Here is a 14466-nt window from a genome sequence, read left to right as displayed (position 1 = left end):
CTTAATTATCTGTAAGTCAGGAGCTTATTCAAGTGTATTCATAAATACAAAAAAATACTGCTAAAGGCACTCTAACATGCAAATACCATCCTCTGTAAATCTGCACGTGGGGGGGAAAGCAGGAAAAGAAAACTGGAGGAAAATGTCTAAAGCTTTAACAGCTCGCTCTGAGTAATTAACCATAAGTCCAGCACAATACCCACATGTTATATTTAATTACATTTCTTTCCTTCAATTGGATGTTAGAGTTATTGTCAAATTGAAGTCTGTCAGTACACTCTGAGACTCATCAATTGTTTATCGCTCTGTATAATAGAATGTCATTGCACAGCCCCAGTGCTGCGTCACAATCCTGGAATTGCATGAAGTCAGAGCTGGGTAGAGGAACAAAAGCGAAGGCAGGTAGCACAACAACAGGGGCCATGGCATGGGAATGAGAAGGGAGCGACACTGAGAAGGGAGCAAGTTTGCTACACAAGAGTATCAAATTAACTTTAGTTGTGCAACCTGAATTTTGCTGGTATGTAAGCATGCCAGTGACGCTGTGGTCTAAACCAGTCTCTTGGGCTTGGTGATCAGAAGGTTGGTGTTTCGAATCCCTGCAACGGGGTGAGCTCCCGTTGCTCGGTCCCAACTCCCACCAACCTAGCAGTTCAAAAGCACCCCCAAAAGTGCAAGTAGATAAATAGGTACCACTCCAGCGGGAAGGTAAATGGTGTTTCCGTGAGCTGCGTTGGTTTTGCCAGAAGCGGCTTAGTCATATTGGCCACATGACCCGGAAAAACTGTCGGCGAACAAACGCCGGCTCCCTCGGCCTGTAAAGCGAGATGAGCATCGCAACCCTAGAGTCATCTGCAACTGGACTTAACTGTCATGGGTCCTTTACCTTTACCTTTTAAGCACCCTTACAATTTCCATTTGTAGGTCCCCTGTGCTTTCTAACCTCAAGGGAGTTAGCATTTCCCCATGACTCAGCACTACTTGAGCAAATAGGGAGCACTTAATACCAAAAAGCATTTAGCCTGAAGCCATCAGCGTTCAAAATGAAAAACTTCCCACAAAACAAAAAATGATACATAATAGCGTAGAGGGCATAATGCTGTGATCCCTGAATATCTGACAGCCACAGAACACCTCCCCCCCCTCTAAACTTCAGTGTGTGTGCCTTGCCACACAGCTTGGGAATTGTGCACACATTGAGTAGGCCTTCTCACGGAAGCCTGAGAAGAGTCCAAGGGTCAAACTCACAACCACAGCTTCAAATCATGGCTAATTGGGAACCCTAAAAAGCCTCAGACGCAGTTGACATTGGTGCCAATGTGTCCTGAAGCAGCACTTTGGTTGCTCCTTGGGAGTTTGCTTTCCTGTCACCGTTTCTTGATCTCTTGTAGCTGCCAGTATTCAGAGGGAGCCAGCAATTCTGTCTGTACAGGCTCTAGGTAAGACTGACATGAGAATACTGACTCATTGGCTCAGCTTTATGGTTTTTGTCCATCTTATTCTTATATACATATTTTAAAACGACCTGCTTTTAAGGTCATGCTGGGCGAGAAGATATAGGCAAGGACCATAAAGAAACAAACAGACTAGGGATGTGGACCCCTACTCCAGCCTGCCAGGCTTCTCTCATTCCAGCACTGGGATGGAAGCAGTACCCTCGCCACTTCTTAGCTGAACAGTAGAGATCCAACTAAGGCGCAGAGGTGGTCCAGTTTTCATCCTGAGTGCTGCATGGGGAGGCTTTGACCTTCCCTTTGGCTGGGAAGAAAACTGACAGCTGTCACTTTGGCTGAAGCAATAGGCAGTTTTCACCTCCACCCTGAGTGCATTGCAACTCCTCAGGTGATCTAGACCAATCGGCTGAGAAGCAGAGAGGATGCAATTTTCATTCACATCTTGGGGTGTGTGTGCGTGTGTTGAACTTCTCTAGCCAGCATGCTCCAATTTGAAAGAAAACAACCCACCTGTTTCTACACAGATCAGCTGAGTAGGGAGAAGATATGGTATGTCTATGTTTGTGTGATTACATGTATGTTTGAGGTGTGGGTATCTGTACTCACCCACTTTGGGGTCTGCCCAACCCACTGCTGGAATACAGTTCCAACAGCATTCTGTCAAAGTACACAGTTCTTGTTGTTTAGTCGTTTAGTCGTGTCCGACTCTTCGTGACCCCATGGACCAGAGCATGCCAGGCACTCCTGTCTTACTCTGCCTCCCGCAGTTTGGTCAAACTCATGTTGGTAGCTTCCAGAACACTGTCCAACCATCTCGTCCTCTGTCGCCCCCTTCTCCTTGTGCCCTCAATTCTTCTCATGAGGTGGCCCAAGTATTGGAGCCTCAGCTTCAGGATCTGTCCTTCCAGTGAGCACTCAAGGCTGATTTCCTTAAGAATGGACAGGTCTGATCTTCTTGCAGTCCATGGGACTCTCAAGAGTCTCCTCCAGCACCATAATTCAAAAGCATCAATTCTTCGGCGATCAGCCTTCTTTATGGTCCAGCTCTCACTTCCATATGGAGGTGAGAGCTGGACACAGTTCTTAGGTTATCCCAAACCATGGTTTAGAGGTCATTGGGAATGTACTATGGAGAGCTACAAACATGTATGTGCATCGCATCCTCTCTTCTCCTTCTTCATGCATGAGAGAAGGAAAATGGAAGTTTCCACTTTTGGTAATATTTGCATATAATGGTTTAGCACAGATGAGCCTTCATGAGTGAAATCTCAGGCTTGTGTACTCTCCTGTCCTCTCCCCGTCCCACGTGATCAAGAGGAGGGCTTCTGCAGAGTACAGTTTTGCTTTGCAAGAATCTTAGCCTAGCACGATGTTGAAACCAAGGATCATTGTTAAAAAAAAATACCCTCTGGTCAGTTTCTAAGCAAGATAACTTTAAAACATTACTTATGAATCTGGCTTGTTTTAAACCAGGACTCCTAGTTTGTGTGTGATGATATGTAATGATATCATTATAAGCTGAAGTTCTTGGAAAGCACAGATGCCATTCTCCTGGCCATATGAGAGGAGAAGATGGGAGTGGAGGAGTCACTAATGTAAACCATGGTTTAACTTTATGTGTGAACTAGAACATTTTGTAGGAACTTGGGGAACAGTGGTTTGTTCTAAGGAAAAGTTGTTTTTTAAATGAAGAACTGCAGCTTCTTCTTTTCTTTAAAAAAAGTATTTGGTCTCCTCCTCTCATGAGAAGAGGAGGAAATGGGGAGCAAGAGCCTGAGGGCCACCACAATGGATTCCTAATCACTAATGTCATGGCTTAGGTCAGTCTTTGCAAGCCTGGTACCTCCCTCCTTCCAATGTTTTGGATTACAATTCTATTTAGCATAAAAGGTAAAGGGGACCCCTGACCATTAGGTCCAGTCGTGACCGACTCTGGGGTTGTGGTGCTCATCTCACTTTATTGGCCGAGGGAGCCGGCTTACAGCTTCCGGGTCATGTGGCCAGCATGCCTAAGCCGCTTCTGGCGAACCAGAGCAGCGCATGGAAATGCCGTTTACCTTCCTGCAGGAGTGGTACCCATTTATCTACTTGCACTTTGACGTGCTTTCGAACTGCTAGGTTGGGAGGAGCTGGGACCAAGCAACGGGAGCTCACCCCATTGCGGGGATTCGAACCGCCAACCTTCTGATCGGCAAGTCCTAGGCTCTGTGGTTTAACCCCCAGCGCCACCCGCGTCCCTCTCAATTTAGTATATCTGGGGGTTATTCCCATTGAACTCAGCAGGAATGCACAGTAGGGTGGGGAACCTGTGGCCCTCCAGATGTGGATGGACTACTGTTCCTCTCATTCCCAGCCACTGGCCAAGCTGGCTAAGGCTGATGGAAAATAAGAGTCTGAAGGTTCCACTACTGATGTATAGGACTGTAGTATATTTAACCATTTTTACCACTAAGAGCTTCACAGAGCTCTAGAGCTGTCTCCTAGCAACTTCACTGCAGTTGTAAAAATCCAAGCTAAACTACTAATTTTGTATTCAAGAACATACCAAAAAAATGTAACGAGCAAGGGTGAAAAATGCAGGAGGTGGGTGACAGCCACGGATTAAATAATCAAGAGTGTGTTCCTATGCATGCTTAGGATCATTAGAATAAATCACAGTGTTGAGTACTGCTTACTCTTGGGAGACATGTGCACAGATTTGCAGCCTTAGAATGAGACCAGTACTTGCAAAATATATTAACACCGCACCCTTTCTTTCTACTCTGAGGCCACTGTCAAGCAAGTGTTTGCTCCTCTTTCCCTAAACATTTCTGACAATCCTAGCAGGTTAAAGATAACCAGAGGGGCCAGCTATATTCACTTCCATCAAGAACTATTTCCTCTAAAGGTCAGGGACATTTACACCAATGCCCAATCAAATTTGTATGCAAATTGGACTTAAGCTAGCAAGAACACCGACACAAGAAAGATGTAGCTGCCAATTTTCATTATAACTATGAATGTAACAGATGTTTACAATTTAATTAGCATTTTAATGATAAGGACAATTTAGTGTGTAAAATACAGACGGTTTCGAACTGTTAGTCAACCTTGGGCACGCAAATATTCATTTGCAAGATTTGCATTCCGTTTTCTATGAAGTTCAGTACAGCTTACCAAACACAGTATTACAAGACAGCTTAATAAACACAACATTACAAAATTCCAACAGGCCAGACACACACCACCCCAAACTACAGAACAGCTGTAGTATTCTGTAACAATGACTGATATATTGCTGACATTTTCCTATAAATTTAGGAATCTAAAGAGGACTGTGCACACACAAGAAGAACGGATTGAAAGATGTCAACGTGCCCTATTTTACAGAGGATGACACTGTGTTTGAAGGGCTCTCCAGTCCAAGCCCAGTTTAAAGATAAAGAACCATAAGAGAGAACAGGGAATGGCTTTGACGTCCCCACCCCAACTACTGACACCTGGGCAGCAGACTGAGCAGGCGTACAGATGACCTGGAAAGTCTCCCCTGCCATGGTGTTTCTATTTAAATTATAACAATTATTTATAAATTTGCAACTGTTATGGCAACCTGTGTCCTATTTTGTCCTCGTGATACATCAAAGGCCATTCCTGAGTTCAGGAATGGTTTTTCACAGGGTACAGGGAGCTCCAGCAATGGGTGCTTGAAAAACTTCGGTCCAGGGAATGAACACCACTGGAATCCTGACTATACTTCCATCAGTCATTCCCTCCCCACCACTTTAAAGCAATTTTTAAGCTTGCAAGTTATTTTATAGAAAGAAGATTGTTTACACGCACATTTCTCACTTTTTGTCTTACTTAGGCATCAAATTACCAGGACTGAAGAGTCTTTTAAGTTAAAACACGCCATGGATTTATTTTGCTGCATTAGTTTCCTCGGTGATTATTTTCCTTCTTTGCCTATTTCAGCAATGCCTCCTACAAACAAAATCCAAGGCAAAAGAACCAATAGCTTTTGCCAAAATGCTATCGCCCTTTGCCCAGAGCTCTGTATGCAATTCTGAAAGGCTGTAGAAGAAAAGCAGTGTTGCATGGTGGGGCGGGGGGAAAGCCATCCACTTATCAACAGACCACTTGTGTGTCCGAATGACCCACTCACTCAAATGGATCAGCAATTCTCTTTACTCAAAGAGCTGTACACGTGACTTAGAATCATAGAATCATAGAGTTGGAAGAGACCACAAGGGCCATCGAGTCCAACCCCCTGCCAAGCAGGAAACACCATCAGAGCACTCCTGACATATGGTTGTCAAGCCTCTGCTTAAAGACCTCCAAAGAAGGAGATTCCACCACACTCCTTGGCAGCAAATTCCACTGTCGAACAGCTCTTACTGTCAGGAAGTTCTTGGTTGCGTCCATTTAAATAAACGGAACAGTTACCTCTGTTACCATAAGCCCTTTGTTCACATCAAGGCTCCTAAGCTCATAAGGTTGCATTGGATTTGGCACAGGCATGCAATCATCAAAATGCTTGGAAGTTGTGTTCCAATGAGTCCGACCATTTGCCAAGCTAGCTCAGTACACTGCACTGGCCAGCAATGAGCTCAACCTGGGGAACCTGGCACCTGCTGCATGCAAAGTGCGCTCTGCCGCTGAGCTATCGATGTGGTGTGATCCCAAAACAGGCCTGAGCAAGTTCAAAGCCCAATCTGTGCCCACCTCAGACTGAAACTATTATAATTCAAGCAGGGGTGCTCACATTTCCAGACCGCCCCTCCACTTTGAATAATTGTTCTATCACAAAGGCTCTGCTCAAATATCACAGTAAACTGTGGTTTGTCACAATGGCAGTGAGGCCAGGCAAACCACAGCTAGGGATTCTAGCATTTGCCAGCCTCATGATCCCTAGTGGCAACTGCCTCGTCTGCATGCATAAACAATTCATAGATTGATGTGTGCTCTGATTTGAATGGATTCAAATTCAGCTCAATGGAAGGAAGCGCTTTCTGCATATGGGCATGCACAAATATGTTGCGATCCAATACTGTATACATTTACTTGGGAATAAAATTATCCATTAAAATTATTGGGGACTTATTTCTAAGTATGTGTGAAAAGGGTTGTGGTCTTTGTGTACATGGAGCTATGCTATCCAATAGGAAGAGGAAGGGCCCACTTGGTGGTGTCACCCCAGCTGTGGCTCCTACTTCCCTTGGTGTCATTTTGGTGCCAGGTACAAACCTTTTTATTTTCCCAGGCTTTTTAATATACTGCATATTGGTTTTCATGAAGAGTTTTGTCTGATTTGATTTCTTCCAATTTTAAACTCTTATAATAAAGTAAATTGCCCACAATATAAAATAAGTTTAATTTTGCAAGCCACTCTGGGCATTCATTGAAAGTTGCCTTAGCAACCAACTAGCCAAACCAACTGAACTGAAATGGAAAAGGTGTTGTAGATGGGAAAGATCTGAGCACCCATTAATTCTTCTGTACCCATGTGCTCAAAACTGGGCTATCTTGTAGACATTACATCAAACATCTGCTTGCTTTTAAAAGCTCTCACATTACAACGCAGATCTAAAGGAAGAAAGGTGACCCTAACAGATTCTGGACTTCAATGCACAAAATGCATGAAATGCCATGGAAAATGATGAAAATGTATCAGAAGGATTATAGTCATGTTTAAAATATTAAGGTTTGTTTCCATTAAAAATCCTTTAACTTTGGTTTAAGATCCTGAAATTACTTTCATAAGCTTCAATGAAATTAGTTTCCCCAGCTTCAATTCAGTTAGTTCCATTACTTCACAAGATAAAAGGGTATCCTGATCCTTCAACTAACAGCACAAGGATAACTATGTTGTTTTGACAACAGAAAGGCATTAGATTTTTTGGGTGCTGCAGGGGGAAGCAGTAAAAGTTCCCTCCCCACTTCTGCTGGCCAGAGCAGCCCCCTCAGGGAAGTTCCCAGCAGTGGTAGCAAAATCAGGATCATTGCCAATTGCACGGCACTTTGCAAAACATCATTATTGATTACAGTACAATGTAAAAACTAAACGCTTTATGAAGAGAATTACTTCTCACAACAAACTTTCCCACTGAAATAATGGAGAACTTAAAAAGTGCTAAATTTTGGATAAACCCAGCATTGAAAAGCCTTCTTCAAACACTAAATCACAGTCCAATTTCCATCTCTCATTCTGAAGTCTCTTGTTACAGCTGTCCTTGGAATTTATTTTTCCCCAAAGGAGAGGCACCTTGGAGTCAGAAGAAAACAGTATTCATAAAGTCTCTGGAATTCTTCCTCACTGTTTTGTATATGTTCCCAGAGTCGTTGTCCGGTTTGTTTCTGTTAATAGCCCTGTCTACCCTACCAAGAATAGCTCCTACTGAAATTAGTAGTGACCAGCAGGGTGCGAGTGCTCTCCCAGCTTCTGCTTACTGGTGGGGGGGACGGGGGACAGGACATGGCAGCTGGGAGCTCAACAGGTGTGGGCACAGTGGCAGACCCAATCAGATAATCATCTGCATCCACAATGTGCTGCCTTGCCCGCCTTCCTCTCTCTCCTGGTGAGTGGCAGTGGAGCACTGTGTTCCAAAGCCTGGGAAACAAAGCAATATTCCTCTTGTTGCTCCACTACTGCTCCAAAGTAAATGTGGTTAGGATTGCAGCCTTATTTTCTTTATGAGCAACACCTTGAATTTTGGGGAAATTCAGTTACAAGAACTTGGGAGAGAGGTGTGTGAAAAAAGCGATAACCCCCCTTCTCTCTCTTTTTAAGTCCTGCCATTTTAGAAGGAAATATCAGGTCACTAGACAGGCACTCAAGCAATGTACCCCCTATGAAGGTCTACGTTTGGTTGCATTTCTTTAAGGTTGTGGGCTCACCATAAACTTTCATATTAATTTACTCACATTATTCTCTCCCTTTAAACCTCTCAAGTACCAGCCCCGGAGAGTAAGCAGGAAATTAATGTTTTTGTTTTCCTTTAAAAAATAAAAAACACCAAAAAAACCCTCAAGCAAAACTTTAACAACATTGTTATGTCAAAATTCAACATACAACCCCTCTCCCTTTTAAAGATTTACTGCACCGGGTAGACTTTACTAATTCACTATCAAAATCTTGTAAGCCCTGTAAAACATGCTTATACCATAACTCAGCTTATTACAGTGGTACCTCGGGTTACATACGCTTCAGGTTACATACGCTTCAGGTTACAGACTCCACTAACCCAGAAATAGTACCTCTGGTTAAGAACTTTGCTTCAGGATGAGAACAGAAATCGTGCTCTGGTGGCGCGGCGGCAGCAGGAGGCCCCATTAGCTAAAGTGGTGCTTCAGGTTAAGAACAGTTTCAGGTTAAGAACGGACCTCCGGAACGAATTAAGGTACCACTGTATTTTAAGGATGAGTATATAGGTATCCCTGCACCAAAGGAAGCATTTTTCTTTTAAGCCAAATAAAGTTCATTTTTCCACTGTTGTCCTTCCATAGAGAATACTACTGAATGAGTTTAAATACTGAACTGTTAAAAAAACCGAATCAATCAACATCTGAAGGGCCAAAGGTTTAGGAGAGCTGAATAAGTACTCTTTACCACAATAATTGGACGCGGGTGGCGCTGTGGGTAAAACCTCAGTGCCTAGGACTTGCCGATCGCATGGTTGGCGGTTCGAATCCCTGTGGCGGGGTGCGCTCCCGTCGTTCGGTCCCAGCGCCTGCCAACCTAGCAGTTCGAAAGCACCCCCGGGTGCAAGTAGATAAATAGGGACCGCTTACTAGCGGGAAGGTAAACGGCGTTTCCGTGGGCGGCTCTGGCTCGCCAGAGTAGCTTGTCACGCTGGCCACGTGACCCGGAAGTGTCTGCGGACAGCGCTGGCTCCTGGCCTCTAGAGTGAGATGAGCGCACAACCCTAGAGTCTGTCAAGACTGGCCCGTACTGGCAGGGGTACCTTTACCTTTACCACAATAATAATTGACTAATGACATCACTCTAGGTTATGCCTACCCCACTGTAGCCAGGTAGAGACAAACTAGTTCTGGCTTGGCAGGTGTAGCAGCATCCTCTGCCTGGTACAAGCTGTAACTGCTATGAAATCCAGTGTAGAATTTGCTGCTACAAGATGTGGAGATGGCCACTGACTTTAGAAAGGGTTACCAGTAATTCATGTAGGGTTGATAGTATTTGTGATAGCTAAATGAAGCTTCTGGGGTTAGTGGCAATGTACATATTGGGTACCAGTGGCTGGTGGTAGGAACAGAGGAAGGAGGGGGGGGGACAAACAACAGAGGAGGCAGTTATCTTTCTGCCAAACAGGTAAGCTTTCTGGAAGCATTTGACTGGCTTATGGTGGAAGCAGGATGCTAAACTTGACCTAATCTAGTGATGCTAAACTAGGATGTTAAATGTGGCCTAATCTAGTGAGAATCCAGCATGACCTTCCTTAAATTTTTAAAAGAAAATGAAGGCCATTTTATCACTTTGACTTCTTTTTTCCTATTTTACCCCTTCCCAAACTCCCTCAACCAGACACCCAGTTCCCCTCAGCATTACTACATGACTGCTTGAAGAATTCAGTCAACAAAACCAAGCAACTTGCTTAAACAGTCTTCACACTCTTAATGTAGGCCCCCTCGCTTCACAATGTACCACACTACCAAATCCAAGGAACATAGGTTTAATTAATCTGTAGCCTAGATTATTAAGAGATGGCAACTTTTTTTTGACACGGTGGCAAAAGTTTTCACAATAAAGCTGTCAATATTTTAAAGTGCCACAAAGCTTTTTTCCTTTTGTTGTTTCTTATGTTGCAACATATGGGACGTGGGTGGCGCTGTGGGTTAAACCACAGAGCCTAGGACTTGCCGATCAGAAGGTCGGCGGTTCGAATCCCCGTGACAGGGTGAGCTCCCGTTGCTCAGTCCCTGCTCCTGCCAACCTAGCAGTTTGAAAGTACGTCAAAGTGCAAGTAGATAAATAGGTACCTTCCGGCGGGAAGGTAAACGGCGTTTCCGTGTGCTGCTCTGGTTTGCCAGAAGCAGCTTAGTCATGCTGGCCACATGACCCAGAAGCTGTACGCTGGCTCCCTCGGCCAATAAAGCGAGATGAGCGCCGCAACCCCAGAGTCAGTCATGACTGGCTCTAATGGTCAGGGGTTCCTTTACCTTTACCTTATGTTGCAACATGGCCACCCACCCATAATTTATCATTTGAGTTCCTTGTAAAATGGCAGGTTTTCAGTCAGAACATCAGTCTGAAAAAGACGATTCCATGCCTTTTCATAGACAAGAGGAAACATGACACTTATTATCACCTCAGAGTTCTGGATCACAACCACTGTTTTACTCATGAAGAGAGGTTTTTTTTGGGGGGGGGGTTGCCAATCCTCCTTGGGTCTATTTTGAAGTACATATAATCAGAAATCCAGAAACACACACCTCTCAATGCTTTCTCAAGCTTTTTCAAACACTCTGTTCATCTTTCACTGATGCTACATATGTATGTATAAGAAGCTGACAAGGAAATTCTTGGCCAACATGAAGACTTATAAAAGCTAGCATTTCAAATGCAGCAATAACTGTTATTTCATTGAATGTGGCTGCCAGTCACTTCTTATTGTTTTGTGCAAGCAGATGCTAAAAGTATATTTCACATTTATTTCCTTACACGTATATGGCTTTCGTTTTGACATGGGCTGTTTTGACATCTGACACTGTTGCACTTACTTCCTTTTCAATATTTATAATCACAAGGAAAAGAAGCTCTTTCTAGCTCCAGCATGCTAATAATATAAATGTGTGCTTATTAGAATTGGCTCTTTGTCAAAGCTTAAGCAATTACATAAATTAAGAATCAGTCCTCACTATTTTTAGAAGATATATGATGGCTGCTGTACAAGTATAATTTACTCCTATAATGAAGTAGCACAGACACATTTGTTTCTTTGAAAATCTGATTTTGCAGAATTCTAAAGCAAACAAGCCAATTTATTCAACTAGGCAGGAAGCCCACACAGATTGCTCCCTGAAAATGCACAGTAAGGCCACACATATATCTGAAGTCATTAGCACCACTATTAACACCATTAACCTTGCAAGCAGAAAGTTCCAGGGGCAGTTGCAAGCACCTCCAGTTAAAGGATCTAGGCAGCAGGTCTGGGTCTTCTGTCTAAAGTTGGGGAAAGCCAGCTGCTATCAGTTACCTAGCCATGAACCAATGGTCTAACTAAGGCAGCCTTGCATGTTCAGATCGCGTGCACCCCCCCGCACTCCCCAGTCCATATACAGAGTTCTCTCCAGTCCATATATGGAGTTATGTATATCAAGACATACAGAACAGGCACCATTCAGAGCTGCTACACGTTTTAAAGACAACCACAATTTGCCAACACACCAGGAAGAAGAGTCAAGACATTGAAATATGGAAGAATAGGTTATATCTATTAAATATAACAACTTGAGGATCTGCAGAACAAGTTAACTAGTCAGATTCAACCAATGTAACCAAATCAACTTAAGTCCGGGTAGGTGTTCATTAAAAGATGGGGGTAATTTTTACCCCTGTCTCCTGGGCAAGTTAGCACTGTGTGCATGCAGCAAGATTTCCTAAGATTCCTTCCTCCCCATTGTGTGGACATTGGGTATAAGAGCCCAACAGGCCCACTGTAGCCCCATTGGCCAACATTCGCCCCAATGTGTCCGTCAGGCCAAAGGGCACCTCCAGCACCCACAGGACATACCTGACAACAGTGACTCAGGGACACCCACAAGCCAACCCTGACTCAGTTAAGTGTTCCATTCTTCCTGAAACCCTCTGACCTGCCCGGATTATGCACCAATTAGCCAAAGAGAAGGAACAGCACTGCAACAAATATCAGCCATCAGTATGGAGTAGGCAAAAAGAGAAGACCCAGAGCCAATTAGGGTCTCCCCCAACAAAGCAAAACAAAATCCTACTCAGCCCATGGAAAACAAATGAGTAGCCTGTAGGTCCACACTGCAAAAGAGTGGGAGAGTGAGTGCCGAATAAAGAAGGAAGGGTGCTGGGCAGAGCAAGCTTAAATAGCCTGTCACCACCTCTCCCCATTGGGTGAAATCACCCCTAGGGAGATACCACCTCTCCTCTTCTTCCAGGGAATAAGGGGTGCAGCAAATCCTCCCCCTCCAAAATGGTGGGAACAATATCAACACATGCGGTAGATGTAGGCTTATCTGCAGCACCTGGTGCGCTTCCATTTTCCACAGCATTCTGGCTTGCCAAACCCAGCTTGACACCTGCTTCTTCTACAGATGGCCCCTTATCCTTTTCTATTTTTTTGGTTTGTTTGCTTTTTAATTAAGGGTTAATTAAAGGCGCGTGCCTTTAACATCAGTGTGACACACAGAAAATTGGTAAGGAAAGCTCACCATATTTTGCATACCTGTAAAAAATGGAGGTGAGAGGTTCTGCCAGCACAGATTCCATTGTGTCTGCCTGTTGCTGAAGGGCAAATGAGCAGGCACTGTAAAATGTTGGCAATCTAAGGGTTAACTCCATCCACCTTGCCTAAATCAACATGCGTTTAAAACTGATATGCGAAATATGAGAGTAAAATTTCCAGTACTTGATGGACTTCTTCAGTAGACAGACAAGTGGACTCTCTGTCTGGCTTCAGGTATCTACTTTTTGAAACTGATTAAGAATATGGATGAATGCATGTTTAATCGTTACTCTGGCAAATGAATAATCAAAGCACCATCAATAACCTCTCCTCTCCCTACAACCCAGCATGACAAAAAAGTGCATATACTTGCCTCACCTTATCTTACCAGCCTCCAAATTTCCCACACAAAACCAAGAGCCCCTATGCTGAGAGCCAATCCAGGATTTTCAAGTGCTTCTCAAATTCAGAAGAGGCTCTACAAACAAAGGAGGACACTACATATTTTTAACAAGCTGCTAGGTGGTGGTAGAGTGGCAGATGACAGCAACCCGAGCAGAACTAAATTATATTGTGTTAATATAATTTAATAGCTTTCCTTTCAACTGAATCAAAGAACTTTGGAGGCAAGAATCAAGAAATGCTTCGGTTAGACTGTTCAGATTCTGCCTTCCTCTCCTACAGCTATTGCCACTTCTGAAGCACAGTCGACTCCCATGCTATTGCATCAGGTATTATTTACCTACCTGTATCTGTTTGCTGACTGATATTCGGAAAACTACAGCTGTATCCCAGTCCCTGGTTGTTTCCCTCCCCATCGCCCAAATTATTTCCTTTGACACATCATTGCAATGTTCTAAAATGGCAAAAAAGTGCTATAATCTGTGTGCTATAGAGACCCTTTAATGCTTACCTTGGTTATAAGATTATAGCCCATGACAGCATTTAGGCACTAGATGTGAAAGTACATATCTAGACATAAATAATTCCTTCATTTCACCACGGTGCTTTTGTGATGTTTGGTGCTAAGAGACAGCAGGCAAGCGATAAGCCTGAACAAATCCTGCTCCCTGACACCGCTGCTTAGCTCTAATTACAGTTGAGGAGAAGGTTTGCAACTTGATTCCAGTAAGAGGACAGCCTACTTGATGACATCACCAGACCAAATATAACCTAAAAGCCAGACACTGTAAGATTTCTTTATGTTTTGTTTCTTCACACAGGTTCAAGCTGCTGGAAATTCCCCTTCATGTTTTGTTTTGTTTTAATAAAAAAACCACTTAACAACTTCTAGAACAATCCATTGAAATCGCAGCTCTGCAAAAGATGGTGTAATTTCATTGCATTGTTCTAAAGAGTTGTTGGTAAAGCCACAACTATATAAGCAGCAGCAAGTCAAGGCAATGGCATTTGGCAACTCATGTTTGTGCAAGAATATTTTTGATTTTCTGGTGGGGAGTGTGTGTGGATGAACTTGCTCTAGTGGCCCTGGTAGGTGGGATCTGCTTGGCAGCAACCAAAGGGAGGGCCTTTGGGGCTGTGGCATCTTTTCCTTGAAATAACCTCCCTTCTAAATTAAGGCTGGTGCTGACAACGATGGCATA

General features: G+C 43.7%; 1 protein-coding gene across 12 annotated transcripts in view; it reads right to left on the bottom strand.

The window, feature by feature from the left end:
* The window catches only part of ZNF385B (zinc finger protein 385B), a 197033-nt gene that overhangs the window by 79563 nt on the left and 103004 nt on the right, over nt 1-14466 (bottom strand). The window contains exon 1 of one of the 12 annotated variants that reach the window (XM_081178538.1): nt 13776-13894. The exons of 10 other annotated variants lie outside the window; for them this stretch is intronic. The gene's annotated coding sequence lies outside the window, so the exon portion shown is untranslated. Of the gene's footprint in view, nt 1-12260; nt 12399-13775; nt 13895-14466 lie in introns of those variants that run through there. One more of the 12 variants, XM_081178537.1, reaches the window with a different exon arrangement.

The sequence above is a fragment of the Podarcis bocagei genome (genome assembly GCF_964188305.1).
Source record: "Podarcis bocagei genome assembly, chromosome: 1".
Classification (NCBI taxonomy): Eukaryota; Metazoa; Chordata; class Lepidosauria; order Squamata; family Lacertidae; genus Podarcis; species Podarcis bocagei.
Note: the sequence above shows the minus strand (reverse complement) of the source record. Positions and strands in the feature narration are given on the sequence as shown.